Genomic DNA, 26,791 nt, shown 5'->3' on the forward strand with positions numbered 1-26,791 from the left:
AAACCACTTCGCCACAGAAGACTCGATATTATTGGCATAGCAAGTTCTGCTCTTCTCCTTTCAAAACTTGCTAAAAGCTGTATTTAAAAGAACAGATTGGCCGGGGTAATTCACACCCTTCAATGCCAGCTTAATGTTTAGGTTAGTGGGAATCACAGAGGAATTAGGGATGGAAACTTCTTTGCTGGTGGTAGAAGCGGTCTGGTGAATTTTTAGAGAGAAGAGGCCGTCGATGTTTGAATGTAGAAAATTGTTCTGGCTGCAGCCTGCAGTATGGACTTGTTGGTGTGTGTAGCTCCCAGTGTTCTGACAGCGCGACGTTTTGGAGAAGCATGTGATTCAGCAGCTACCAGTGGGCTTCGTGCGGCGGAGATTTTGTGGCTGTTAGCGGAGTTGATAACAGAGGGTCGTTAAGAGAAGCCTGCATGCAGTAGGCAAAGGAGTAATGTTTGCCGGCGGGGGACGTGCGGCGATTAACCTGTGTGGTAGTGAAAAGGAGTTAAAAAGAAGGAAGTGTGCGGATGCGGAAAGAATGGAATAATTGTGGTAGGCTGCCGGCTGAGTAGTTTGGTGAATGTTTGGTGTGGGTCCGGCGCTGCCGATTGGATGGTGGGGCTGCAGTGTGAGTCAGATAAAAAAAAAAAAAAAGAACATTAGTAGGATCCAATGGGACCAACTGGCATGTATAGAGGCGTGTAATGCAAAAGGGATGTTTTTGGTGGCATCTCCTGCTTACGGCCATACCACCCTGAACACGCCTGATCTCGTCTGATCTCGGAAGCCAAGCAGGGTAGGGTCTGGTTAGTACTTGGATGGGAGACCACCTGGGATTACCAGGTGCTGTAAGCTTTTCTCACTTTTACTTTATACAGGGGGCGCTCCACTTCACGATTAATTTAAATCTATCACTCCCCTTCCATTTTACTATTTTATATATATATATTTTTTTTCTCTCATTCATAAAGGCAGCTTTTACACACCGTTTTACTCTAAATACTTCCTGGTAATTCTAGGTGCTGTAAGCTGTTCGTGCCTTTATTCCACCAGGGCGCGATCTTCTCACAAACTTGAAGACTGTCACTCCCCATTCACGTTTTACAACTTATTGTTAATGATAAAGAGACAGCTTTTTACACACAGTTTTAAACAAAGTACTGATATTATTCCTCTTCAACTGACCGCTTTGTTTTCTATGCAAAAACCACTTCGCCACAGAAGACTCGATATTATTGGCATAGCAAGCTCTGCTCTTCTCCTTTCAAAACTTGCTAAAAGCTGTATTTAAAAGAACAGATTGGCCAGGGTAATTCACACCCTTCAATGCCAGCTTAATGTTTAGGTTAGTGGGAATCACAGAGGAATTAGGGATGGAAACTTCTTTGCTGGTGGTAGAAGCGGTCTGGTGAATTTTTAGAGAGAAGAGGCCGTCGATGTTTGAATGTAGAAAATTGTTCTGGCTGCAGCCTGCAGTATGGACTTGTTGGTGTGTGTAGCTCCCAGTGTTCTGACAGCGTGACGTTTTGGGGAAGCATGTGATTCAGCAGCTACCAGTGGGCTTCGTGCGGCGGAGATTTTGTGGCTGTTAGCGGAGTTGATAACAGAGGGTTGTTAAGAGAAGCCTGCATGAGGTAGGCAAAGGAGTAATGTTTGCCGGCGGGGGACGTGCGGCAATTAACCTGTGCGGTAGTGAAAAGGAGTTAAAGAGAAGGAAGTGTGCGGATGCGGAAAGAATGGAATAATTGTGGTAGGCTGCCGGATGAGTAGTTTGGTGAATGTTTGGTGTGGGTCCGGTGCTGCCGATTGGATGGTGGTGCTGCTGTGTGAGTCAGATAAAAAAAAAAAAAAAAACAGGAGTAGGATCCAATGGGAATAACTGGCATGTATAGACGCGTGTAATGCAAAAGGGCTATTTTTGGTAGCGTCTCTCGCTTACGGCCGTACCACCCTGAACGCGCCCGATCTCGTCTTATCTTGGAAGCTAAGCAGGCTAGGGTCTGGTTAGTACTTGGATGGGAGACCACCTGGGAATACCAGGTGCTGTAAGCTTTTCTGACTTTTACTTTATACAGGGGGCGCTCCACTTCACGATTAATTTAAATCTATCACTCCCCTTCCGTTTTACTATTTTATATATATATATTTTTTTTCTTTCATTCATAAAGGCAGCTTTTACACACCGTTTTACTCTAAATACTGCCTGGTAATTATAGCTGCTGTAAGCTGTTCGTGCCTTTATTCCACCAGGGCGCGATCTTCTCACAAACTTGAAGACTGTCACTCCCCATTCACGTTTTACAACTTATTGTTAATGATAAAGAGACAGCTTTTTACACACAGTTTTAAACAAAGTACTGATATAATTCCTCTTCAACTCACCGCTTTGTTTTCTATGCAAAAACCACTTCGCCACAGAAGACTCGATATTATTGGCATAGCAAGTTCTGCTCTTCTCCTTTCAAAACTTGCTAAAAGCTGTATTTAAAAGAACAGATTGGCCGGGGTAATTCACACCTTTCAATGCCAGCTTAATGTTTAGGTTAGTGGGAATCACAGAGGAATTAGGGATGGAAACTTCTTTGCTGGTGGTAGAAGCGGTCTGGTGAATTTTTAGAGAGAAGAGGCCGTCGATGTTTCAATGTAGAAAATTATTCTGGCTGCAGCCTGCAGTATGGACTTGTTGGTGTGTGTAGCTCCCAGTGTTCTGACAGCGCGACGTTTTGGGGAAGCATGTGATTCAGCAGCTACCAGTGGGCTTCGTGCGGCGGAGATTTTGTGGCTGTTAGCGGAGTTGATAATAGAAGGTCATTAAGAGAAGCCTGCATGCGGTAGGCAAAGGAGTAATGTTTGCCGGCGGGGGACGTGCGGCGATTAACCTGTGCGGTAGTGAAAAGGAGTTAAAGAGAAGGAAGTGTGCAGATGCGGAAAGAATGGAATAATTGTGGTAGGCTGCCGGCTGAGTAGTTTGGTGAATGTTTGGTGTGGTTCCGGCACTGCCGATTGGATGGTGGTGCTGCAGTGTGAGTCAGATAAAAAAAAAAAAAACAGGAGTAGGATCCAATGGGACTAACTGGCATGTATAGAGTCGTGTAATGCAAAAGGGCTGTTTGTGGTAGCATCTCTCGCTTATGGCCATACCACCCTGAACACGCCCGATCTCATCTGATCTCGGAAGCCAAACAAGGTAGGGTCTGGTTAGTACTTGGATGGGAGACCTCCTGGGAATACCAGGTGCTGTAAGCTTTTCTCACTTTTACTTTATACAGGGGGCGCTCCACTTCACGATTAATTTAAATCTAGCACTCCCCTTCCATTTTACTATTTTATATATATATTTTTTTTTTCTCTCATTCATAAAGGCAGCTTTTAGAAACCGTTTTACTCTAAATACTTCCTGGTAATTCTAGGTGCTGTAAGCTGTTCGTGCCTTTATTCCACCAGGGCGCAATCTTCTCACAAACTTGAAGACTGTCACTCCCCATTCACGTTTTACAACTTATTGTTAATGATAAAGAGACAGCTTTTTACACACAGTTTTAAACAAAGTACTGATATTATTCCTCTTCAACTGACCGCTTTGTTTTCTATGCAAAAACCACTTCGCCACAGAAGACTCGATATTATTGGCATAGCAAGCTCTGCTCTTCTCCTTTCAAAACTTGCTAAAAGCTGTATTTAAAAGAACAGATTGGCCGTGGTAATTCACACCCTTCAATGCCAGCTTAATGTTTAGGTTAGTGGGAATCACAGAGGAATTAGGGATGGAAACTTCTTTGCTGGTGGTAGAAGCGGTCTGGTGAATTTTTAGAGAGAAGAGGCCGTCGATGTTTGAATGTAGAAAATTGTTCTGGCTGCAGCCTGCAGTATGGACTTGTTGGTGTGTGTAGCTCCCAGTGTTCTGACAGCGCGACGTTTTGGGGAAGCATGTGATTCAGCAGCTACCAGTGGGCTTCGTGCGGCGGAGATTTTGTGGCTGTTAGCGGAGTTGATAACAGAGGGTCGTTAAGAGAAGCCTGCATGCAGTAGGCAAAGGAGTAATGTTTGCCGGCGGGGGACGTGCGGCGATTAACCTGTGCGGTAGTGAAAAGGAGTTAAAAAGAAGGAAGTGTGCGGATGCGGAAAGAATAGAATAATTGTGGTAGGCTGCCGGCTGAGTAGTTTGGTGAATGTTTGGTGTGGGTCTGGCGCTGCCGATTGGATGGTGGTGCTGCAGTGTGAGTCAGATGAAAAAAAAAAAAAACCAGGAGTAGGATCCAATGGGACTAACTGGCATGTATAGAGGCGTGTAATGCAAAAGGGCTGTTTTTGGTAGCATCTCTCACTTATGGCCATACCACCCTGAACACGACCGATCTTGTCTGATCTCGGAAGCTAAGCAGGCTAGGTTCTGGTTAGTACTTGGATGGGAGACCACCTGCGAATACCAGGTGCGGTAAGCTTTTCTCACTTTTACTTTATACAGGGGGCACTCCACTTCACGATTAATTTAAATCTATCACTCCCCTTCCGTTTTACTATTTTATATATATATAACTATATATTTTTTCTCTCATTCATAAAGGCAGCTTTTACACACCGTTTTACTCTAAATACTTCCTGGTAATTCTAGGTGCTGTAAGCTGTTCGTGCCTTTATTCCACCAGGGCGCGATCTTCTCACAAACTTGAAGACTGTCACTCCCCATTCACGTTTTACAACTTATTGTTAATGATAAAGAGACAGCTTTTTACACACAGTTTTAAACAAAGTACTGATATTATTCCTCTTCAACTGACCGCTTTGTTTTCTATGCAAAAACCACTTCGCCACAGAAGACTCGATATTATTGGCATAGCAAGCTCTGCTCTTCTCCTTTCAAAACTTGCTAAAAGCTGTATTTAAAAGAACAGATTGGCCAGGGTAATTCACACCCTTCAATGCCAGCTTAATGTTTAGGTTAGTGGGAATCACAGAGGAATTAGGGATGGAAACTTCTTTGCTGGTGGTAGAAGCGGTCTGGTGAATTTTTAGAGAGAAGAGGCCGTCGATGTTTGAATGTAGAAAATTGTTCTGGCTGCAGCCTGCAGTATGGACTTGTTGGTGTGTGTAGCTCCCAGTGTTCTGACAGCGTGACGTTTTGGGGAAGCATGTGATTCAGCAGCTACCAGTGGGCTTCGTGCGGCGGAGATTTTGTGGCTGTTAGCGGAGTTGATAACAGAGGGTCGTTAAGAGAAGCCTGCATGCAGTAGGCAAAGGAGTAATGTTTGCCGGCGGGGGACGTGCGGCGATTAACCTGTGCGGTAGTGAAAAGGAGTTAAAAAGAAGGAAGTGTGCGGATGCGGAAAGAATGGAATAATTGTGGTAGGCTGCCGGCTGAGTAGTTTGGTGAATGTTTGGTGTGGGTCCGGCGCTGCCGATTGGATGGTGGGGCTGCAGTGTGAGTCAGATAAAAAAAAAAAAAAAGAACATTAGTAGGATCCAATGGGACCAACTGGCATGTATAGAGGCGTGTAATGCAAAAGGGATGTTTTTGGTGGCATCTCCCGCTTACGGCCATACCACCCTGAACACGCCTGATCTCGTCTGATCTCGGAAGCCATGCAGGGTAGGGTCTGGTTAGTACTTGGATGGGAGACCACCTGGGATTACCAGGTGCTGTAAGCTTTTCTCACTTTTACTTTATACAGGGGGCGCTCCACTTCACGATTAATTTAAATCTATCACTCCCCTTCCATTTTACTATTTTATATATATATTTTTTTTTTCTCTCATTCATAAAGGCAGCTTTTACACACCGTTTTACTCTAAATACTTCCTGGTAATTCTAGGTGCTGTAAGCTGTTCGTGCCTTTATTCCACCAGGGCGCGATCTTCTCACAAACTTGAAGACTGTCACTCCCCATTCACGTTTTACAACTTATTGTTAATGATAAAGAGACAGCTTTTTACACACAGTTTTAAACAAAGTACTGATATTATTCCTCTTCAACTGACCACTTTGTTTTCTATGCAAAAACCACTTCGCCACAGAAGACTCGATATTATTGGCATAGCAAGTTCTGCTCTTCTCCTTTCAAAACTTGCTGAAAGCTCTATTTAAAAGAACAGATTGGCCGGGGTAATTCACACCCTTCAATGCCAGCTTAATGTTTAGGTTAGTGGGAATCACAGAGGAATTAGGGATGGAAACTTCTTTGTTGATGGTAGAAGTGGTCTGGTGAATTTTTAGAGAGAAGAGGCCGTCGATGTTTCAATGTAGAAAATTGTTCTGGCTGCAGCCTGCAGTATGGACTTGTTGGTGTGTGTAGCTCCCAGTGTTCTGACAGCGCGACGTTTTGGGGAAGCATGTGATTCAACAGCTACCAGTGGGCTTCGTGCGGAGGAGATTTTGTGGCTGTTAGCGGAGTTGATAACAGAGGGTTGTTAAGAGAAGCCTGCATGAGGTAGGCAAAGGAGTAATGTTTGCCGGCGGGGGACGTGCGGCAATTAACCTGTGCGGTAGTGAAAAGGAGTTAAAGAGAAGGAAGTGTGCGGATGCGGAAAGAATGGAATAATTGTGGTAGGCTGCCGGATGAGTAGTTTGGTGAATGTTTGGTGTGGGTCCGGTGCTGCCGATTGGATGGTGGTGCTGCTGTGTGAGTCAGATAAAAAAAAAAAAAAAAACAGGAGTAGGATCCAATGGGAATAACTGGCATGTATAGACGCGTGTAATGCAAAAGGGCTATTTTTGGTAGCGTCTCTCGCTTACGGCCATACCACCCTGAACGCGCCCGATCTCGTCTTATCTTGGAAGCTAAGCAGGCTAGGGTCTGGTTAGTACTTGGATGGGAGACCACCTGGGAATACCAGGTGCTGTAAGCTTTTCTCACTTTTACTTTATACAGGGGGCGCTCCACTTCACGATTAATTTAAATCTATCACTCCCCTTCCATTTTACTATTTTATATATTTCTTTTTTCTCTCATTCATAAAGGCAGCTTTTACACACCGTTTTACTCTAAATACTGCCTGGTAATTATAGCTGCTGTAAGCTGTTCGTGCCTGTATTCCACCAGGGCGCGATCTTCTCACAAACTTGAAGACTGTCTCTCCCCATTCACATTTTACAACTTATTGTTAATGATAAAGAGACAGCTTTTTACACACAGTTTTAAACAAAGTACTGATATTATTCCTCTTCAACTCACCGCTTTGTTTTCTATGCAAAAACGACTTCGCCACAGAAGACTCGTTATTATTGGCATAGCAAGGTCTGCTCTTCTCCTCCCTTCAAAACTTGCTAAAAGCTGTATTTAAAAGAGCAGGTTGGCCGGGGTAATTCACACCCTTCAATGCCAGCTTAATGTTTAGGTTAGTGGGAATCACAGAGGAATTAGGGATGGAAACTTCTTTGCTGGTGGTAGAAGCGGTCTGGTGAATTTTTAGAGAGAAGAGGCCGTCAATGTTTGAATGTAGAAAATTGTTCTGGCTGCAGCCTGCAGTATGGACTTGTTGGTGTGTGTAGCTCCCAGTGTTCTGACAGCGCGACGTTTTGGGGAAGCATGTGATTCAACAGCTACCAGTGGGCTTCGTGCGGCAGAGATTTTGTGGCTGTTAGCGGAGTTGATAACAGAGGGTTGTTAAGAGAAGCCTGCATGAGGTAGGCAAAGGAGTAATGTTTGCCGGCGGGGGACGTGCGGCAATTATCCTGTGCGGTAGTGAAAAGGAGTTAAAGAGAAGGAAGTGTGCGGATGCGGAAAGAATGGAATAATTGTGGTAGGCTGCCGGCTGAGTAGTTTGGTGAATGTTTGGTGTGGGTCCGGCGCTGCCGATTGGATGGTGGGGCTGCAGTGTGAGTCAGATAAAAAAAAAAAAAAAGAACATTAATAGGATCCAATGGGACCAACTGGCATGTATAGAGGCGTGTAATGCAAAAGGGCTGTTTTTGGTAGCATCTCTCGCTTACGGCCATACCACCCTGAACACGCCCGATCTCGTCTGATCTCGGAAGCTAAGCAGGGTAGGGTCTGGTTAGTACTTGGATGGGAGACCACCTGGGACTACCAGGTGCTGTAAGCTTTTCTCACTTTTACTTTATACAGGGGGCGCTCCACTTCACGATTAATTTAAATCTATCACTCCCCTTCCATTTTACTATTTTATATATATTTTTTTATTTTCTCTCTTTCATAAAGGCAGCTTTTACACACCGTTTTACTCTAAATACTGCCTGGTAATTCTAGGTGCTGTAAGCTCTTCGTGCCTTTATTCCACCAGGGCGCGATCTTCTCACAAACTTGAAGACTGTCACTCCCCATTCACGTTTTACAACTTATTGTTAATGATAAAGAGACAGCTTTTTACACACAGTTTTAAACAAAGTACTGATATTATTCCTCTTCAACTGACCGCTTTGTTTTCTATGCAAAAACCACTTCGCCACAGAAGACTCGATATTATTGGCATAGCAAGTTCTGCTCTTCTCCTTTCAAAACTTGCTAAAAGCTGTATTTAAAAGAACAGATTGGCCGGGGTAATTCACACCCTTCAATGCCAGCTTAATGTTTAGGTTATTGGGAATCACAGAGGAATTAGGGATGGAAACTTCTTTGCTGGTGGTAGAAGCGGTCTGGTGAATTTTTAGAGAGAAGAGGCCGTCGATGTTTGAATGTAGAAAATTGTTCTGGCTGCAGCCTGCAGTATGGACTTGTTGGTGTGTGTAGCTCCCAGTGTTCTGACAGCGCGACGTTTTGGGGAAGCATGTGATTCAGCAGCTACCAGTGGGCTTCGTGCGGCGGAGATTTTGTGGCTGTTAGCGGAGTTGATAACAGAGGGTCGTTAAGAGAAGCCTGCATGCAGTAGGCAAAGGAGTAATGTTTGCCGGCGGGGGACGTGCGGCGATTAACCTGTGCGGTAGTGAAAAGGAGTTAAAAAGAAGGAAGTGTGCGGATGCGGAAAGAATGGAATAATTGTGGTAGGCTGCCGGCTGAGTAGTTTGGTGAATGTTTGGTGTGGGTCCGGCGCTGCCGATTGGATGGTGGGGCTGCAGTGTGAGTCAGATAAAAAAAAAAAAAAAGAACATTAGTAGGATCCAATGGGACCAACTGGCATGTATAGAGGCGTGTAATGCAAAAGGGATGTTTTTGGTGGCATCTCCCGCTTACGGCCATACCACCCTGAACACGCCTGATCTCGTCTGATCTCGGAAGCCATGCAGGGTAGGGTCTGGTTAGTACTTGGATGGGAGACCACCTGGGATTACCAGGTGCTGTAAGCTTTTCTCACTTTTACTTTATACAGGGGGCGCTCCACTTCACGATTAATTTAAATCTATCACTCCCCTTCCATTTTACTATTTTATATATATATTTTTTTTTTCTCTCATTCATAAAGGCAGCTTTTACACACCGTTTTACTCTAAATACTTCCTGGTAATTCTAGGTGCTGTAAGCTGTTCGTGCCTTTATTCCACCAGGGCGCGATCTTCTCACAAACTTGAAGACTGTCTCTCCCCATTCACATTTTACAACTTATTGTTAATGATAAAGAGACAGCTTTTTACACACAGTTTTAAACAAAGTACTGATATTATTCCTCTTCAACTCACCGCTTTGTTTTCTATGCAAAAACGACTTCGCCACAGAAGACTCGTTATTATTGGCATAGCAAGGTCTGCTCTTCTCCTCCCTTCAAAACTTGCTAAAAGCTGTATTTAAAAGAGCAGGTTGGCCGGGGTAATTCACACCCTTCAATGCCAGCTTAATGTTTAGGTTAGTGGGAATCACAGAGGAATTAGGGATGGAAACTTCTTTGCTGGTGGTAGAAGCGGTCTGGTGAATTTTTAGAGAGAAGAGGCCGTCAATGTTTGAATGTAGAAAATTGTTCTGGCTGCAGCCTGCAGTATGGACTTGTTGGTGTGTGTAGCTCCCAGTGTTCTGACAGCGCGACGTTTTGGGGAAGCATGTGATTCAACAGCTACCAGTGGGCTTCGTGCGGCAGAGATTTTGTGGCTGTTAGCGGAGTTGATAACAGAGGGTTGTTAAGAGAAGCCTGCATGAGGTAGGCAAAGGAGTAATGTTTGCCGGCGGGGGACGTGCGGCAATTATCCTGTGCGGTAGTGAAAAGGAGTTAAAGAGAAGGAAGTGTGCGGATGCGGAAAGAATGGAATAATTGTGGTAGGCTGCCGGCTGAGTAGTTTGGTGAATGTTTGGTGTGGGTCCGGCGCTGCCGATTGGATGGTGGGGCTGCAGTGTGAGTCAGATAAAAAAAAAAAAAAAGAACATTAATAGGATCCAATGGGACCAACTGGCATGTATAGAGGCGTGTAATGCAAAAGGGCTGTTTTTGGTAGCATCTCTCGCTTACGGCCATACCACCCTGAACACGCCCGATCTCGTCTGATCTCGGAAGCTAAGCAGGGTAGGGTCTGGTTAGTACTTGGATGGGAGACCACCTGGGACTACCAGGTGCTGTAAGCTTTTCTCACTTTTACTTTATACAGGGGGCGCTCCACTTCACGATTAATTTAAATCTATCACTCCCCTTCCATTTTACTATTTTATATATATTTTTTTATTTTCTCTCTTTCATAAAGGCAGCTTTTACACACCGTTTTACTCTAAATACTGCCTGGTAATTCTAGGTGCTGTAAGCTCTTCGTGCCTTTATTCCACCAGGGCGCGATCTTCTCACAAACTTGAAGACTGTCACTCCCCATTCACGTTTTACAACTTATTGTTAATGATAAAGAGACAGCTTTTTACACACAGTTTTAAACAAAGTACTGATATTATTCCTCTTCAACTGACCGCTTTGTTTTCTATGCAAAAACCACTTCGCCACAGAAGACTCGATATTATTGGCATAGCAAGTTCTGCTCTTCTCCTTTCAAAACTTGCTAAAAGCTGTATTTAAAAGAACAGATTGGCCGGGGTAATTCACACCCTTCAATGCCAGCTTAATGTTTAGGTTATTGGGAATCACAGAGGAATTAGGGATGGAAACTTCTTTGCTGGTGGTAGAAGCGGTCTGGTGAATTTTTAGAGAGAAGAGGCCGTCGATGTTTGAATGTAGAAAATTGTTCTGGCTGCAGCCTGCAGTATGGACTTGTTGGTGTGTGTAGCTCCCAGTGTTCTGACAGCGCGACGTTTTGGGGAAGCATGTGATTCAGCAGCTACCAGTGGGCTTCGTGCGGCGGAGATTTTGTGGCTGTTAGCGGAGTTGATAACAGAGGGTCGTTAAGAGAAGCCTGCATGCAGTAGGCAAAGGAGTAATGTTTGCCGGCGGGGGACGTGCGGCGATTAACCTGTGCGGTAGTGAAAAGGAGTTAAAAAGAAGGAAGTGTGCGGATGCGGAAAGAATGGAATAATTGTGGTAGGCTGCCGGCTGAGTAGTTTGGTGAATGTTTGGTGTGGGTCCGGCGCTGCCGATTGGATGGTGGGGCTGCAGTGTGAGTCAGATAAAAAAAAAAAAAAAGAACATTAGTAGGATCCAATGGGACCAACTGGCATGTATAGAGGCGTGTAATGCAAAAGGGATGTTTTTGGTGGCATCTCCCGCTTACGGCCATACCACCCTGAACACGCCTGATCTCGTCTGATCTCGGAAGCCATGCAGGGTAGGGTCTGGTTAGTACTTGGATGGGAGACCACCTGGGATTACCAGGTGCTGTAAGCTTTTCTCACTTTTACTTTATACAGGGGGCGCTCCACTTCACGATTAATTTAAATCTATCACTCCCCTTCCATTTTACTATTTTATATATATATTTTTTTTTTCTCTCATTCATAAAGGCAGCTTTTACACACCGTTTTACTCTAAATACTTCCTGGTAATTCTAGGTGCTGTAAGCTGTTCGTGCCTTTATTCCACCAGGGCGCGATCTTCTCACAAACTTGAAGACTGTCACTCCCCATTCACGTTTTACAACTTATTGTTAATGATAAAGAGACAGCTTTTTACACACAGTTTTAAACAAAGTACTGATATTATTCCTCTTCAACTGACCACTTTGTTTTCTATGCAAAAACCACTTCGCCACAGAAGACTCGATATTATTGGCATAGCAAGTTCTGCTCTTCTCCTTTCAAAACTTGCTGAAAGCTCTATTTAAAAGAACAGATTGGCCGGGGTAATTCACACCCTTCAATGCCAGCTTAATGTTTAGGTTAGTGGGAATCACAGAGGAATTAGGGATGGAAACTTCTTTGTTGATGGTAGAAGTGGTCTGGTGAATTTTTAGAGAGAAGAGGCCGTCGATGTTTCAATGTAGAAAATTGTTCTGGCTGCAGCCTGCAGTATGGACTTGTTGGTGTGTGTAGCTCCCAGTGTTCTGACAGCGCGACGTTTTGGGGAAGCATGTGATTCAACAGCTACCAGTGGGCTTCGTGCGGAGGAGATTTTGTGGCTGTTAGCGGAGTTGATAACAGAGGGTTGTTAAGAGAAGCCTGCATGAGGTAGACAAAGGAGTAATGTTTGCCGGCGGGGGACGTGCGGCAATTAACCTGTGCGGTAGTGAAAAGGAGTTAAAGAGAAGGAAGTGTGCGGATGCGGAAAGAATGGAATAATTGTGGTAGGCTGCCGGATGAGTAGTTTGGTGAATGTTTGGTGTGGGTCCGGTGCTGCCGATTGGATGGTGGTGCTGCTGTGTGAGTCAGATAAAAAAAAAAAAAAAAACAGGAGTAGGATCCAATGGGAATAACTGGCATGTATAGACGCGTGTAATGCAAAAGGGCTATTTTTGGTAGCGTCTCTCGCTTACGGCCGTACCACCCTGAACGCGCCCGATCTCGTTTTATCTTGGAAGCTAAGCAGGCTAGGGTCTGGTTAGTACTTGGATGGGAGACCACCTGGGAATACCAGGTGCTGTAAGCTTTTCTCACTTTTACTTTATACAGGGGGCGCTCCACTTCACGATTAATTTAAATCTATCACTCCCCTTCCATTTTACTATTTTATATATTTCTTTTTTCTCTCATTCATAAAGGCAGCTTTTACACACCGTTTTACTCTAAATACTGCCTGGTAATTATAGCTGCTGTAAGCTGTTCGTGCCTGTATTCCACCAGGGCGCGATCTTCTCACAAACTTGAAGACTGTCACTCCCCATTCACATTTTACAACTTATTGTTAATGATAAAGAGACAGCTTTTTACACACAGTTTTAAACAAAGTACTGATATTATTCCTCTTCAACTCACCGCTTTGTTTTCTATGCAAAAACGACTTCGCCACAGAAGACTCGTTATTATTGGCATAGCAAGGTCTGCTCTTCTCCTCCCTTCAAAACTTGCTAAAAGCTGTATTTAAAAGAGCAGGTTGGCCGGGGTAATTCACACCCTTCAATGCCAGCTTAATGTTTAGGTTAGTGGGAATCACAGAGGAATTAGGGATGGAAACTTCTTTGCTGGTGGTAGAAGCGGTCTGGTGAATTTTTAGAGAGAAGAGGCCGTCAATGTTTGAATGTAGAAAATTGTTCTGGCTGCAGCCTGCAGTATGGACTTGTTGGTGTGTGTAGCTCCCAGTGTTCTGACAGCGCGACGTTTTGGGGAAGCATGTGATTCAACAGCTACCAGTGGGCTTCGTGCGGCAGAGATTTTGTGGCTGTTAGCGGAGTTGATAACAGAGGGTTGTTAAGAGAAGCCTGCATGAGGTAGGCAAAGGAGTAATGTTTGCCGGCGGGGGACGTGCGGCAATTATCCTGTGCGGTAGTGAAAAGGAGTTAAAGAGAAGGAAGTGTGCGGATGCGGAAAGAATGGAATAATTGTGGTAGGCTGCCGGCTGAGTAGTTTGGTGAATGTTTGGTGTGGGTCCGGCGCTGCCGATTGGATGGTGGGGCTGCAGTGTGAGTCAGATAAAAAAAAAAAAAAAGAACATTAATAGGATCCAATGGGACCAACTGGCATGTATAGAGGCGTGTAATGCAAAAGGGCTGTTTTTGGTAGCATCTCTCGCTTACGGCCATACCACCCTGAACACGCCCGATCTCGTCTGATCTCGGAAGCTAAGCAGGGTAGGGTCTGGTTAGTACTTGGATGGGAGACCACCTGGGACTACCAGGTGCTGTAAGCTTTTCTCACTTTTACTTTATACAGGGGGCGCTCCACTTCACGATTAATTTAAATCTATCACTCCCCTTCCATTTTACTATTTTATATATATTTTTTTATTTTCTCTCTTTCATAAAGGCAGCTTTTACACACCGTTTTACTCTAAATACTGCCTGGTAATTCTAGGTGCTGTAAGCTCTTCGTGCCTTTATTCCACCAGGGCGCGATCTTCTCACAAACTTGAAGACTGTCACTCCCCATTCACGTTTTACAACTTATTGTTAATGATAAAGAGACAGCTTTTTACACACAGTTTTAAACAAAGTACTGATATTATTCCTCTTCAACTGACCGCTTTGTTTTCTATGCAAAAACCACTTCGCCACAGAAGACTCGATATTATTGGCATAGCAAGCTCTGCTCTTCTCCTTTCAAAACTTGCTAAAAGCTGTATTTAAAAGAACAGATTGGCCGGGGTAATTCACACCCTTCAATGCCAGCTTAATGTTTAGGTTAGTGGGAATCACAGAGGAATTAGGGATGGAAACTTCTTTGCTGGTGGTAGAAGCGGTCTGGTGAATTTTTAGAGAGAAGAGGCCGTCGATGTTTGAATGTAGAAAATTGTTCTGGCTGCAGCCTGCAGTATGGACTTGTTGGTGTGTGTAGCTCCCAGTGTTCTGACAGCGCGACGTTTTGGGGAAGCATGTGATTCAGCAGCTACCAGTGGGCTTCGTGCGGCGGAGATTTTGTGGCTGTTAGCGGAGTTGATAACAGAGGGTCGTTAAGAGAAGCCTGCATGCAGTAGGCAAAGGAGTAATGTTTGCCGGCGGGGGACGTGCGGCGATTAACCTGTGCGGTAGTGAAAAGGAGTTAAAGAGAAGGAAGTGTGCGGATGCGGAAAGAATGGAATAATTGTGGTAGGCTGCCGGCTGAGTAGTTTGGTGAATGTTTGGTGTGGGTCCGGCGCTGCCGATTGGATGGTGGGGCTGCAGTGTGAGTCAGATAAAAAAAAAAAAAACCAGGAGTAGGATCCAATGGGACTAACTGGCATGTATAGACGCGTGTAATGCAAAATGGCTGTTTTTGGTAGCATCTCTCGCTTATGGCCATACCACCCTGAACACGCCCGATCTCGTCTGATCTTGGAAGCTAAGCAGGGTAGGGTCTGGTTAGTACTTGGATGGGAAACCACCTGGGAATACCAGGTGCTGTAAGCTTTTCTCACTTTTTCTTTATACAGGGGGCGCTCCACTTCACGATTAATTTAAATCTATCACTCCCCTTCCATTTTACTATTTTATATATATTTATATTTTTTTTCTCTCATTCATAAAGGCAGCTTTTAGAAACCGTTTTACTCTAAATACTTCCTGGTAATTCTAGGTGCTGTAAGCTGTTCGTGCCTTTATTCCACCAGGTCGCGATCTTCTCACAAACTTGAAGACTGTCACTCCCCATTCACGTTTTACAACTTATTGTTAATGATAAAGAGACAGCTTTTTACACACAGTTTTAAACAAAGTACTGATATTATTCCTCTTCAACTGACCGCTTTGTTTTCTATGCAAAAACCACTTCGCCACAGAAGACTCGATATTATTGGCATAGCAAGTTCTGCTCTTCTCCTTTCAAAACTTGCTAAAAGCTGTATTTAAAAGAACAGATTGGCCGGGGTAATTCACACCCTTCAATGCCAGCTTAATGTTTAGGTTAGTGGGAATCACAGAGGAATTAGGGATGGAAACTTCTTTGCTGGTGGTAGAAGCGGTCTGGTGAATTTTTAGAGAGAAGAGGCCGTCGATGTTTGAATGTAGAAAATTGTTCTGGCTGCAGCCTGCAGTATGGACTTGTTGGTGTGTGTAGCTCCCAGTGTTCTGACAGCGCGACGTTTTGGGGAAGCATGTGATTCAGCAGCTACCAGTGGGCTTCGTGCGGCGGAGATTTTGTGGCTGTTAGCGGAGTTGATAACAGAGGGTCGTTAAGAGAAGCCTGCATGCAGTAGGCAAAGGAGTAATGTTTGCCGGCGGGGGACGTGCGGCGATTAACCTGTGTGGTAGTGAAAAGGAGTTAAAAAGAAGGAAGTGTGCGGATGCGGAAAGAATGGAATAATTGTGGTAGGCTGCCGGCTGAGTAGTTTGGTGAATGTTTGGTGTGGGTCCGGCGCTGCCGATTGGATGGTGGGGCTGCAGTGTGAGTCAGATAAAAAAAAAAAAACCAGGAGTAGGATCCAATGGGACTAACTGGCATGTATAGACGCGTGTAATGCAAAATGGCTGTTTTTGGTAGCATCTCTCGCTTACGGCCATACCACCCTGAACACACCCGATCTCGTCTGGTCTTGGAAGCTAAGCAGGGTAGGGTCTGGTTAGTACTTGGATGGAAAACCACCTGGGAATACCAGGTGCTGTAAGCTTTTCTCACTTTTACTTTATACAGGGGGCGCTCCACTTCACGATTAATTTAAATCTATCACTCCCCTTCCATTTTACTATTTTATATATATTTATATTTTTTTTCTCTCATTCATAAAGGCAGCTTTTAGAAACCGTTTTACTCTAAATACTTCCTGGTAATTCTAGGTGCTGTAAGCTGTTCGTGCCTTTATTCCACCAGGTCGCGATCTTCTCACAAACTTGAAGACTGTCACTCCCCATTCACGTTTTACAACTTATTGTTAATGATAAAGAGACAGCTTTTTACACACAGTTTTAAACAAAGTACTGATATTATTCCTCTTCAACTGACCGCTTTGTTTTCTATGCAAAAACCACTTCGCCACAGAAGACTCGATATTATTGGCATAGCAAGTTCTGCTCTTCTCCTTTCAAAACTTGCTAAAAGCTGTATTTAAAAGAACAGATTGGCCGGGGTAATTCACACCCTTCAATGCCAGCTTAATGTTTAGGTTAGTGGGAATCACAGAGGAATTAGGGATGGAAACTTCTTTGCTGGTGGTAGAAGCGGTCTGGTGAATTTTTAGAGAGAAGAGGCCGTCGATGTTTGAATGTAGAAAATTGTTCTGGCTGCAGCCTGCAGTATGGACTTGTTGGTGTGTGTAGCTCCCAGTGTTCTGACAGCGCGACGTTTTGGGGAAGCATGTGATTCAGCAGCTACCAGTGGGCTTCGTGCGGCGGAGATTTTGTGGCTGTTAGCGGAGTTGATAACAGAGGGTCGTTAAGAGAAGCCTGCATGCAGTAGGCAAAGGAGTAATGTTTGCCGGCGGGGGACGTGCGGCGATTAACCTGTGTGGTAGTGAAAAGGAGTTAAAAAGAAGGAAGTGTGCGGATGCGGAAAGAATGGAATAATTGTGGTAGGCTGCCGGCTGAGTAGTTTGGTGAATGTTTGGTGTGGGTCCGGCGCTGCCGATTGGATGGTGGGGCTGCAGTGTGAGTCAGATAAAAAAAAAAAAACCAGGAGTAGGATCCAATGGGACTAACTGGCATGTATAGACGCGTGTAATGCAAAATGGCTGTTTTTGGTAGCATCTCTCGCTTACGGCCATACCACCCTGAACACACCCGATCTCGTCTGGTCTTGGAAGCTAAGCAGGGTAGGGTCTGGTTAGTACTTGGATGGAAAACCACCTGGGAATACCAGGTGCTGTAAGCTTTTCTCACTTTTACTTTATACAGGGGGCGCTCCACTTCACGATTAATTTAAATCTATCACTCCCCTTCCATTTTACTATTTTATATATATTTATATTTTTTTTCTCTCATTCATAAAGGCAGCTTTTACACACCGTTTTACTCTAAATACTTCCTGGTAATTCTAGGTGCTGTAAGCTGTTCGTGCCTTTATTCCACCAGGGCGCGATCTTCTCACAAACTTGAAGACTGTCACTCCCCATTCACGTTTTACAACTTATTGTTAATGATAAAGAGACAGCTTTTTACACACAGTTTTAAACAAAGTTCTGATATTATTCCTCTTCAACTGACCGCTTTGTTTTCTATGCAAAAACCACTTCGCCACAGAAGACTCGATATTATTGGCATAGCAAGCTCTGCTCTTCTCCTTTCAAAACTTGCTAAAAGCTGTATTTAAAAGAACAGATTGGCCAGGGTAATTCACACCCTTCAATGCCAGCTTAATGTTTAGGTTAGTGGGAATCACAGAGGAATTAGGGATGGAAACTTCTTTGCTGGTGGTAGAAGCGGTCTGGTGAATTTTTAGAGAGAAGAGGCCGTCGATGTTTGAATGTAGAAAATTGTTCTGGCTGCAGCCTACAGTATGGACTTGTTGGTGTGTGTAGCTCCCAGTGTTCTGACAGCGCGACGTTTTGGGGAAGCATGTGATTCAGCAGCTACCAGTGGGCTTCGTGCGGCGGAGATTTTGTGGCTGTTAGCGGAGTTGATAACAGAGGGTCGTTAAGAGAAGCCTGCATGCAGTAGGCAAAGGAGTAATGTTTGCCGGCGGGGGACGTGCGGCGATTAACCTGTGCGGTAGTGAAAAGGAGTTAAAAAGAAGGAAGTGTGTGGATGCGGAAAGAATGGAATAATTGTGGTAGGCTGCCGGCTGAGTAGTTTGGTGAATGTTTGGTGTGGGTCCGGCGCTGCCGATTGGATGGTGGTGCTGCAGTGTGAGTCAGATAAAAAAAAAAAAAACCAGGAGTAGAATCCAATGGGACTAACTGGCATGTATAGACGCGTGTAATGCAAAAGGGCTGTTTGTGGTAGCATCTCTCGCTTATGGCCATACCACCCTGAACACGCCCGATCTCATCTGATCTCGGAAGCCAAACAAGGTAGGGTCTGGTTAGTACTTGGATGGGAGACCTCCTGGGAATACCAGGTGCTGTAAGCTTTTCTCACTTTTACTTTATACAGGGGGCGCTCCACTTCACAATTAATTTAAATCTAGCACTCCCCTTCCATTTTACTATTTTATATATATATTTTTTTTCTCTCTCTTTCATAAAGCCAGCTTTTAGAAACCGTTTTACTCTAAATACTTCCTGGTAATTCTAGGTGCTGTAAGCTGTTCGTGCCTTTATTCCACCAGGGCGCGATCTTCTCACAAACTTGAAGACTGTCACTCCCCATTCACGTTTTACAACTTATTGTTAATGATAAAGAGACAGCTTTTTACACACAGTTTTAAACAAAGTACTGATATTATTCCTCTTCAACTGACCGCTTTGTTTTCTATGCAAAAACCACTTCGCCACAGAAGACTCGATATTATTGGCATAGCAAGCTCTGCTCTTCTCCTTTCAAAACTTGCTAAAAGCTGTATTTAAAAGAACAGATTGGCCAGGGTAATTCACACCCTTCAATGCCAGCTTAATGTTTAGGTTAGTGGGAATCACAGAGGAATTAGGGATGGAAACTTCTTTGCTGGTGGTAGAAGCGGTCTGGTGAATTTTTAGAGAGAAGAGGCCGTCGATGTTTGAATGTAGAAAATTGTTCTGGCTGCAGCCTACAGTATGGACTTGTTGGTGTGTGTAGCTCCCAGTGTTCTGACAGCGCGACGTTTTGGGGAAGCATGTGATTCAGCAGCTACCAGTGGGCTTCGTGCGGCGGAGATTTTGTGCCTGTTAGCGGAGTTGATAACAGAGGGTCGTTAAGAGAAGCCTGCATGCAGTAGGCAAAGGAGTAATGTTTGCCGGCGGGGGACGTTCGGCGATTAACCTGTGCGGTAGTGAAAAGGAGTTAAAAAGAAGGAAGTGTGCGGATGCGGAAAGAATGGAATAATTGTGGTAGGCTGCCGGCTGAGTAGTTTGGTGAATGTTTGGTGTGGGTCCGGCGCTGCCGATTGGATGGTGGTGCTGCAGTGTGAGTCAGATAAAAAAAAAAAAAAAGAACATTAGTAGGATCCAATGGGACCAACTGGCATGTATAGAGGCGTGTAATGCAAAAGGGCTGTTTTTGGTAGCATCTCTCGCTTACGGCCATACCACCCTGAACACGCCTGATCTCGTCTGATCTCGGAAGCTAAGCAGGGTAGGGTCTGGTTAGTACTTGGATGGGAGACCACCTGGGAATACCAGGTGCTGTAAGCTTTTCTCACTTTTACTTTATACAGGGGGCGCTCCACTTCACGATTAATTTAAATCTATCACTCCCCTTCCATTTTACTATTTTATATATATATATTTTTTTTTCTCTCATTCATAAAGGCAACTTTTAGAAACCGTTTTACTCTAAATACTTCCTGGTAATTCTAGGTGCTGTAAGCTGTTCGTGCCTTTATTCCACCAGGGCGCAATCTTCTCACAAACTTGAAGACTGTCACTCCCCATTCACGTTTTACAACTTATTGTTAATGATAAAGAGACAGCTTTTTACACACAGTTTTAAACAAAGTACTGATATTATTCCTCTTCAACTGACCGCTTTGTTTTCTATGCAAAAACCACTTCGCCACAGAAGACTCGATATTATTGGCATAGCAAGCTCTGCTCTTCTCCTTTCAAAACTTGCTAAAAGCTGTATTTAAAAGAACAGATTGGCCGTGGTAATTCACACCCTTCAATGCCAGCTTAATGTTTAGGTTAGTGGGAATCACAGAGGAATTAGGGATGGAAACTTCTTTGCTGGTGGTAGAAGCGGTCTGGTGAATTTTTAGAGAGAAGAGGCCGTCGATGTTTGAATGTAGAAAATTGTTCTGGCTGCAGCCTGCAGTATGGACTTGTTGGTGTGTGTAGCTCCCAGTGTTCTGACAGCGCGACGTTTTGGGGAAGCATGTGATTCAGCAGCTACCAGTGGGCTTCGTGCGGCGGAGATTTTGTGGCTGTTAGCGGAGTTGATAACAGAGGGTCGTTAAGAGAAGCCTGCATGCAGTAGGCAAAGGAGTAATGTTTGCCGGCGGGGGACGTGCGGCGATTAACCTGTGCGGTAGTGAAAAGGAGTTAAAAAGAAGGAAGTGTGCGGATGCGGAAAGAATAGAATAATTGTGGTAGGCTGCCGGCTGAGTAGTTTGGTGAATGTTTGGTGTGGGTCCGGCGCTGCCGATTGGATGGTGGTGCTGCAGTGTGAGTCAGATGAAAAAAAAAAAAAACCAGGAGTAGGATCCAATGGGACTAACTGGCATGTATAGAGGCGTGTAATGCAAAAGGGCTGTTTTTGGTAGCATCTCTCACTTATGGCCATACCACCCTGAACACGACCGATCTTGTCTGATCTCGGAAGCTAAGCAGGGTAGGTTCTGGTTAGTACTTGGATGGGAAACCACCTGCGAATACCAGGTGCTGTAAGCTTTTCTCACTTTTACTTTATACAGGGGGCACTCCACTTCACGATTAATTTAAATCTATCACTCCCCTTCCGTTTTACTATTTTATATATATATAACTATATATTTTTTCTCTCATTCATAAAGGCAGCTTTTACACACCGTTTTACTCTAAATACTTCCTGGTAATTCTAGGTGCTGTAAGCTGTTCGTGCCTTTATTCCACCAGGGCGCGATCTTCTCACAAACTTGAAGACTGTCACTCCCCATTCACGTTTTACAACTTATTGTTAATGATAAAGAGACAGCTTTTTACACACAGTTTTAAACAAAGTACTGATATTATTCCTCTTCAACTGACCGCTTTGTTTTCTATGCAAAAACCACTTCGCCACAGAAGACTCGATATTATTGGCATAGCAAGTTCTGCTCTTCTCCTTTCAAAACTTGCTGAAAGCTCTATTTAAAAGAACAGATTGGCCGGGGTAATTCACACCCTTCAATGCCAGCTTAATGTTTAGGTTAGTGGGAATCACAGAGGAATTAGGGATGGAAACTTCTTTGCTGGTGGTAGAAGCGGTCTGGTGAATTTTTAGAGAGAAGAGGCCGTCGATGTTTGAATGTAGAAAATTGTTCTAGCTGCAGCCTGCAGTATGGACTTGTTGGTGTGTGTAGCTCCCAGTGTTCTGACAGCGCGACGTTTTGGGGAAGCATGTGATTCAGCAGCTACCAGTGGGCTTCGTGCGGCGGAGATTTTGTGGCTGTTAGCGGAGTTGATAACAGAGGGTCGTTAAGAGAAGCCTACATGCAGTAGGCAAAGGAGTAATGTTTGCTGGCGGGGGACGTGCGGCGATTAACCTGTGCGGTAGTGAAAAGGACTTAAAGAGAAGGAAGTGTGCGGATGCGGAAAGAATGGAATAATTGTGGTAGGCTGCCGGCTGAGTAGTTTGGTGAATGTTTGGTGTGGGTCCGGCGCTGCCGATTGGATGGTGGGGCTGCAGTGTGAGTCAGATAAAAAAAAAAAAAGAACATTAGTAGGATCCAATGGGACCAACTGGCATGTATAGAGGCGTGTAATGCAAAAGGGATGTTTTTGGTAGCATCTCTCGCTTACGGCCATACCACCCTGAACACGCCTGATCTCGTCTGATCTCGGAAGCTAAGCAGGTTAGGGTCTGGTTAGTACTTGGATGGGAAACCACCTGGGAATACCAGGTGCTGTAAGCTTTTCTCACTTTTACTTTATACAGGGGGCGCTCCACTTCACGATTAATTTAAATCTATCACTCCCCTTCCATTTTACTATTTTATATATATATTTTTTTTTTTCTCTCATTCATAAAGGCAGCTTTTACACACCGTTTTACTCTAAATACTTCCTGGTAATTCTAGGTGCTGTAAGCTGTTCGTGCCTTTATTCCACCATGGCGCGATCTTCTCACAAACTTGAAGACTGTCACTCCCCATTCACGTTTTACAACTTATTGTTAATGATAAAGAGACAGCTTTTTACACACAGTTTTAAACAAAGTACTGATATTATTCCTCTTCAACTGACCGCTTTGTTTTCTATGCAAAAACCACTTCGCCACAGAAGACTCGATATTATTGGCATAGCAAGTTCTGCTCTTCTCCTTTCAAAACTTGCTAAAAGCTGTATTTAAAAGAACAGATTGGCCGGGGTAATTCACACCCTTCAATGCCAGCTTAATGTTTAGGTTAGTGGGAATCACAGAGGAATTAGGGATGGAAACTTCTTTGCTGGTGGTAGAAGCGGTCTGGTGAATTTTTAGAGAGAAGAGGCCGTCGATGTTTGAATGTAGAAAATTGTTCTGGCTGCAGCCTGCAGTATGGACTTGTTGGTGTGTGTAGCTCCCAGTGTTCTGACAGCGCGACGTTTTGGGGAAGCATGTGATTCAGCAGCTACCAGTGGGCTTCGTGCGGCGGAGATTTTGTGGCTGTTAGCGGAGTTGATAACAGAGGGTCGTTAAGAGAAGCCTGCATGCAGTAGGCAAAGGAGTAATGTTTGCCGGCGGGGGACGTGCGGCGATTAACCTGTGCGGTAGTGAAAAGGAGTTAAAAAGAAGGAAGTGTGCGGATGCGGAAAGAATGGAATAATTGTGGTAGGCTGCCGGCTGAGTAGTTTGGTGAATGTTTGGTGTGGGTCCGGCGCTGCCGATTGGATGGTGGGGCTGCAGTGTGAGTCAGATAAAAAAAAAAAAAAAGAACATTAGTAGGATCCAATGGGACCAACTGGCATGTATAGAGGCGTGTAATGCAAAAGGGATGTTTTTGGTGGCATCTCCCGCTTACGGCCATACCACCCAGAACACGCCCGATCTCGTCTGATCTCGGAAGCCAAGCAGGGTAGGGTCTGGTTAGTACTTGGATAGGAGACCACCTGGGATTACCAGGTGCTGTAAGCTTTTCTCACTTTTACTTTATACAGGGGGCGCTCCACTTCACGATTAATTTAAATCTATCACTCCCCTTCCATTTTACTATTTTATATATATATATATATTTTTTCTCTCATTCATAAAGGCAGCTTTTACACACCGTTTTACTCTAAATACTTCCTGGTAATTCTAGGTGCTGTAAGCTGTTCGTGCCTTTATTCCACCAGGGCGCGATCTTCTCACAAACTTGAAGACTGTCACTCCCCATTCACGTTTTACAACTTATTGTTAATGATAAAGAGACAGCTTTTTACACACAGTTTTAAACAAAGTACTGATATTATTCCTCTTCAACTGACCGCTTTGTTTTCTATGCAAAAACCACTTCGCCACAGAAGACTCGATATTATTGGCATAGCAAGTTCTGCTCTTCTCCTTTCAAAACTTGCTGAAAGCTCTATTTAAAAGAACAGATTGTCCGGGGTAATTCACACCCTTCAATGCCAGCTTAATGTTTAGGTTAGTGGGAATCACAGAGGAATTAGGGATTGAAACTTCTTTGCTGGTGGTAGAAGCGGTCTGGTGAATTTTTAGAGAGAAGAGGCCGTCGATGTTTGAATGTAGAAAATTGTTCTGGCTGCAGCCTGCAGTATGGACTTGTTGGTGTGTGTAGCTCCCAGTGTTCTGACAGCGCGACGTTTTGGGGAAGCATGTGATTCAACAGCTACCACTGGGCTTCGTGCGGCAGAGATTTTGTGGCTGTTAGCGGAGTTGATAACAGAGGGTTGTTAAGAGAAGCCTGCATGAGGTAGGCAAAGGAGTAATGTTTGCCGGCGGGGGACGTGCGGCAATTATCCTGTGCGATAGTGAAAAGGAGTTAAAGAGAAGGAAGTGTGCGGATGCGGAAAGAATGGAATAATTGTGGTAGGCTGCCGGCTGAGTAGTTTGGTGAATGTTTGGTGTGGGTCCGGCGCTGCCGATTGGATGGTGGGGCTGCAGTGTGAGTCAGATAAAAAAAAAAAAAAAGAACATTAGTAGGATCCAATGGGACCAACTGGCATGTATAGAGGCGTGTAATGCAAAAGGGCTGTTTTTGGTAGCATCTCTCGCTTACGGTCATACCACCCTGAACACGCCTGATCTCGTCTGATCTCGGAAGCTAAGCAGGGTAGGGTCTGGTTAGTACTTGGATGGGAGACCACCTGGGACTACCAGGTGCTGTAAGCTTTTCTCACTTTTACTTTATACAGGGGGCGCTCCACTTCACGATTAATTTAAATCTATCACTCCCCTTCCATTTTACTATTTTATATATATTTTTTTATTTTCTCTCTTTCATAAAGGCAGCTTTTACACACCGTTTTACTCTAAATACTGCCTGGTAATTCTAGGTGCTGTAAGCTCTTCGTGCCTTTATTCCACCAGGGCGCGATCTTCTCACAAACTTGAAGACTGTCACTCCCCATTCACGTTTTACAACTTATTGTTAATGATAAAGAGACAGCTTTTTACACACAGTTTTAAACAAAGTACTGATATTATTCCTCTTCAACTGACCGCTTTGTTTTCTATGCAAAAACCACTTCGCCACAGAAGACTCGATATTATTGGCATAGCAAGTTCTGCTCTTCTCCTTTCAAAACTTGCTAAAAGCTGTATTTAAAAGAACAGATTGGCCGGGGTAATTCACACCCTTCAATGCCAGCTTAATGTTTAGGTTATTGGGAATCACAGAGGAATTAGGGATGGAAACTTCTTTGCTGGTGGTAGAAGCGGTCTGGTGAATTTTTAGAGAGAAGAGGCCGTCGATGTTTGAATGTAGAAAATTGTTCTGGCTGCAGCCTGCAGTATGGACTTGTTGGTGTGTGTAGCTCCCAGTGTTCTGACAGCGCGACGTTTTGGGGAAGCATGTGATTCAGCAGCTACCAGTGGGCTTCGTGCGGCGGAGATTTTGTGGCTGTTAGCGGAGTTGATAACAGAGGGTCGTTAAGAGAAGCCTGCATGCAGTAGGCAAAGGAGTAATGTTTGCCGGCGGGGGACGTGCGGCGATTAACCTGTGCGGTAGTGAAAAGGAGTTAAAGAGAAGGAAGTGTGCGGATGCGGAAAGAATGGAATAATTGTGGTAGGCTGCCGGCTGAGTAGTTTGGTGAATGTTTGGTGTGGGTCCGGCGCTGCCGATTGGATGGTGGGGCTGCAGTGTGAGTCAGATAAAAAAAAAAAAAGAACATTAGTAGGATCCAATGGGACCAACTGGCATGTATAGAGGCGTGTAATGCAAAAGGGATGTTTTTGGTAGCATCTCTCGCTTACGGCCATACCACCCTGAACACGCCTGATCTCGTCTGATCTCGGAAGCTAAGCAGGTTAGGGTCTGGTTAGTACTTGGATGGGAAACCACCTGGGAATACCAGGTGCTGTAAGCTTTTCTCACTTTTACTTTATACAGGGGGCGCTCCACTTCACGATTAATTTAAATCTATCACTCCCCTTCCATTTTACTATTTTATATATATATTTTTATTTTCTCTCTTTCATAAAGGCAGCTTTTACACACCGTTTTACTCTAAATACTGCCTGGTAATTCTAGGTGCTGTAAGCTCTTCGTGCCTTTATTCCACCAGGGCGCGATCTTCTCACAAACTTGAAGACTGTCACTCCCCATTCACGTTTTACAACTTATTGTTAATGATAAAGAGACAGCTTTTTACACACAGTTTTAAACAAAGTACTGATATTATTCCTCTTCAACTGACCGCTTTGTTTTCTATGCAAAAACCACTTCGCCACAGAAGACTCGATATTATTGGCATAGCAAGTTCTGCTCTTCTCCTTTCAAAACTTGCTAAAAGCTGTATTTAAAAGAACAGATTGGCCGGGGTAATTCACACCCTTCAATGCCAGCTTAATGTTTAGGTTAGTGGGAATCACAGAGGAATTAGGGATGGAAACTTCTTTGCTGGTGGTAGAAGCGGTCTGGTGAATTTTTAGAGAGAAGAGGCCGTCGATGTTTGAATGTAGAAAATTGATCTGGCTGCAGCCTGCAGTATGGACTTGTTGGTGTGTGTAGCTCCCAGTGTTCTGACAGCGCGACGTTTTGGGGAAGCATGTGATTCAGCAGCTACCAGTGGGCTTCGTGCGGCGGAGATTTTGTGGCTGTTAGCGGAGTTGATAACAGAGGGTCGTTAAGAGAAGCCTACATGCAGTAGGCAAAGG

At 44.4% G+C, this 26,791-nt stretch overlaps 1 protein-coding gene, 18 non-coding genes and 4 pseudogenes across 19 annotated transcripts in view; all 23 read left to right on the forward strand.

Annotated features, from left to right (window-relative positions):
* LOC125712214 (uncharacterized) overlaps nt 1-26,791 on the forward strand; it is a 433,528-nt gene that overhangs the window by 63,098 nt on the left and 343,639 nt on the right. The gene's annotated exons all lie outside the window — the stretch shown is intronic.
* On the forward strand, nt 731-849 carry LOC125736412 (5S ribosomal RNA). The gene has a single exon (XR_007395691.1). It is a non-coding gene; the product is annotated as a 5S ribosomal RNA (ribosomal RNA).
* LOC125731338 (5S ribosomal RNA) lies at nt 1,928-2,046 on the forward strand (annotated as a pseudogene).
* Nucleotides 3,122-3,240, forward strand: LOC125735346 (5S ribosomal RNA). Its single transcript, XR_007394643.1, has one exon. It is a non-coding gene; the product is annotated as a 5S ribosomal RNA (ribosomal RNA).
* Nucleotides 4,318-4,436, forward strand: LOC125732041 (5S ribosomal RNA; annotated as a pseudogene).
* On the forward strand, nt 5,522-5,640 carry LOC125731028 (5S ribosomal RNA). The gene has a single exon (XR_007391318.1). It is a non-coding gene; the product is annotated as a 5S ribosomal RNA (ribosomal RNA).
* Nucleotides 6,719-6,837, forward strand: LOC125730821 (5S ribosomal RNA). The gene has a single exon (XR_007391110.1). It is a non-coding gene; the product is annotated as a 5S ribosomal RNA (ribosomal RNA).
* Nucleotides 7,916-8,034, forward strand: LOC125734465 (5S ribosomal RNA). The gene has a single exon (XR_007393776.1). It is a non-coding gene; the product is annotated as a 5S ribosomal RNA (ribosomal RNA).
* On the forward strand, nt 9,114-9,232 carry LOC125731029 (5S ribosomal RNA). The gene has a single exon (XR_007391319.1). It is a non-coding gene; the product is annotated as a 5S ribosomal RNA (ribosomal RNA).
* Nucleotides 10,315-10,433, forward strand: LOC125734466 (5S ribosomal RNA). Its single transcript, XR_007393777.1, has one exon. It is a non-coding gene; the product is annotated as a 5S ribosomal RNA (ribosomal RNA).
* Nucleotides 11,513-11,631, forward strand: LOC125731030 (5S ribosomal RNA). The gene has a single exon (XR_007391320.1). It is a non-coding gene; the product is annotated as a 5S ribosomal RNA (ribosomal RNA).
* Nucleotides 12,710-12,828, forward strand: LOC125731487 (5S ribosomal RNA; annotated as a pseudogene).
* On the forward strand, nt 13,907-14,025 carry LOC125734467 (5S ribosomal RNA). The gene has a single exon (XR_007393778.1). It is a non-coding gene; the product is annotated as a 5S ribosomal RNA (ribosomal RNA).
* LOC125735037 (5S ribosomal RNA) lies at nt 15,102-15,220 on the forward strand. The gene has a single exon (XR_007394336.1). It is a non-coding gene; the product is annotated as a 5S ribosomal RNA (ribosomal RNA).
* LOC125736096 (5S ribosomal RNA) lies at nt 16,298-16,416 on the forward strand. The gene has a single exon (XR_007395379.1). It is a non-coding gene; the product is annotated as a 5S ribosomal RNA (ribosomal RNA).
* Nucleotides 17,494-17,612, forward strand: LOC125736097 (5S ribosomal RNA). Its single transcript, XR_007395380.1, has one exon. It is a non-coding gene; the product is annotated as a 5S ribosomal RNA (ribosomal RNA).
* Nucleotides 18,691-18,809, forward strand: LOC125735347 (5S ribosomal RNA). The gene has a single exon (XR_007394644.1). It is a non-coding gene; the product is annotated as a 5S ribosomal RNA (ribosomal RNA).
* On the forward strand, nt 19,889-20,007 carry LOC125733191 (5S ribosomal RNA). Its single transcript, XR_007392545.1, has one exon. It is a non-coding gene; the product is annotated as a 5S ribosomal RNA (ribosomal RNA).
* On the forward strand, nt 21,086-21,204 carry LOC125731746 (5S ribosomal RNA; annotated as a pseudogene).
* Nucleotides 22,288-22,406, forward strand: LOC125735992 (5S ribosomal RNA). The gene has a single exon (XR_007395276.1). It is a non-coding gene; the product is annotated as a 5S ribosomal RNA (ribosomal RNA).
* Nucleotides 23,487-23,605, forward strand: LOC125731068 (5S ribosomal RNA). The gene has a single exon (XR_007391357.1). It is a non-coding gene; the product is annotated as a 5S ribosomal RNA (ribosomal RNA).
* Nucleotides 24,687-24,805, forward strand: LOC125736073 (5S ribosomal RNA). The gene has a single exon (XR_007395356.1). It is a non-coding gene; the product is annotated as a 5S ribosomal RNA (ribosomal RNA).
* LOC125735993 (5S ribosomal RNA) lies at nt 25,883-26,001 on the forward strand. Its single transcript, XR_007395277.1, has one exon. It is a non-coding gene; the product is annotated as a 5S ribosomal RNA (ribosomal RNA).

Source organism: Brienomyrus brachyistius, chromosome 2 (genome assembly GCF_023856365.1).
Source record: "Brienomyrus brachyistius isolate T26 chromosome 2, BBRACH_0.4, whole genome shotgun sequence".
In the NCBI taxonomy this organism is placed as follows: domain Eukaryota; kingdom Metazoa; phylum Chordata; class Actinopteri; order Osteoglossiformes; family Mormyridae; genus Brienomyrus; species Brienomyrus brachyistius.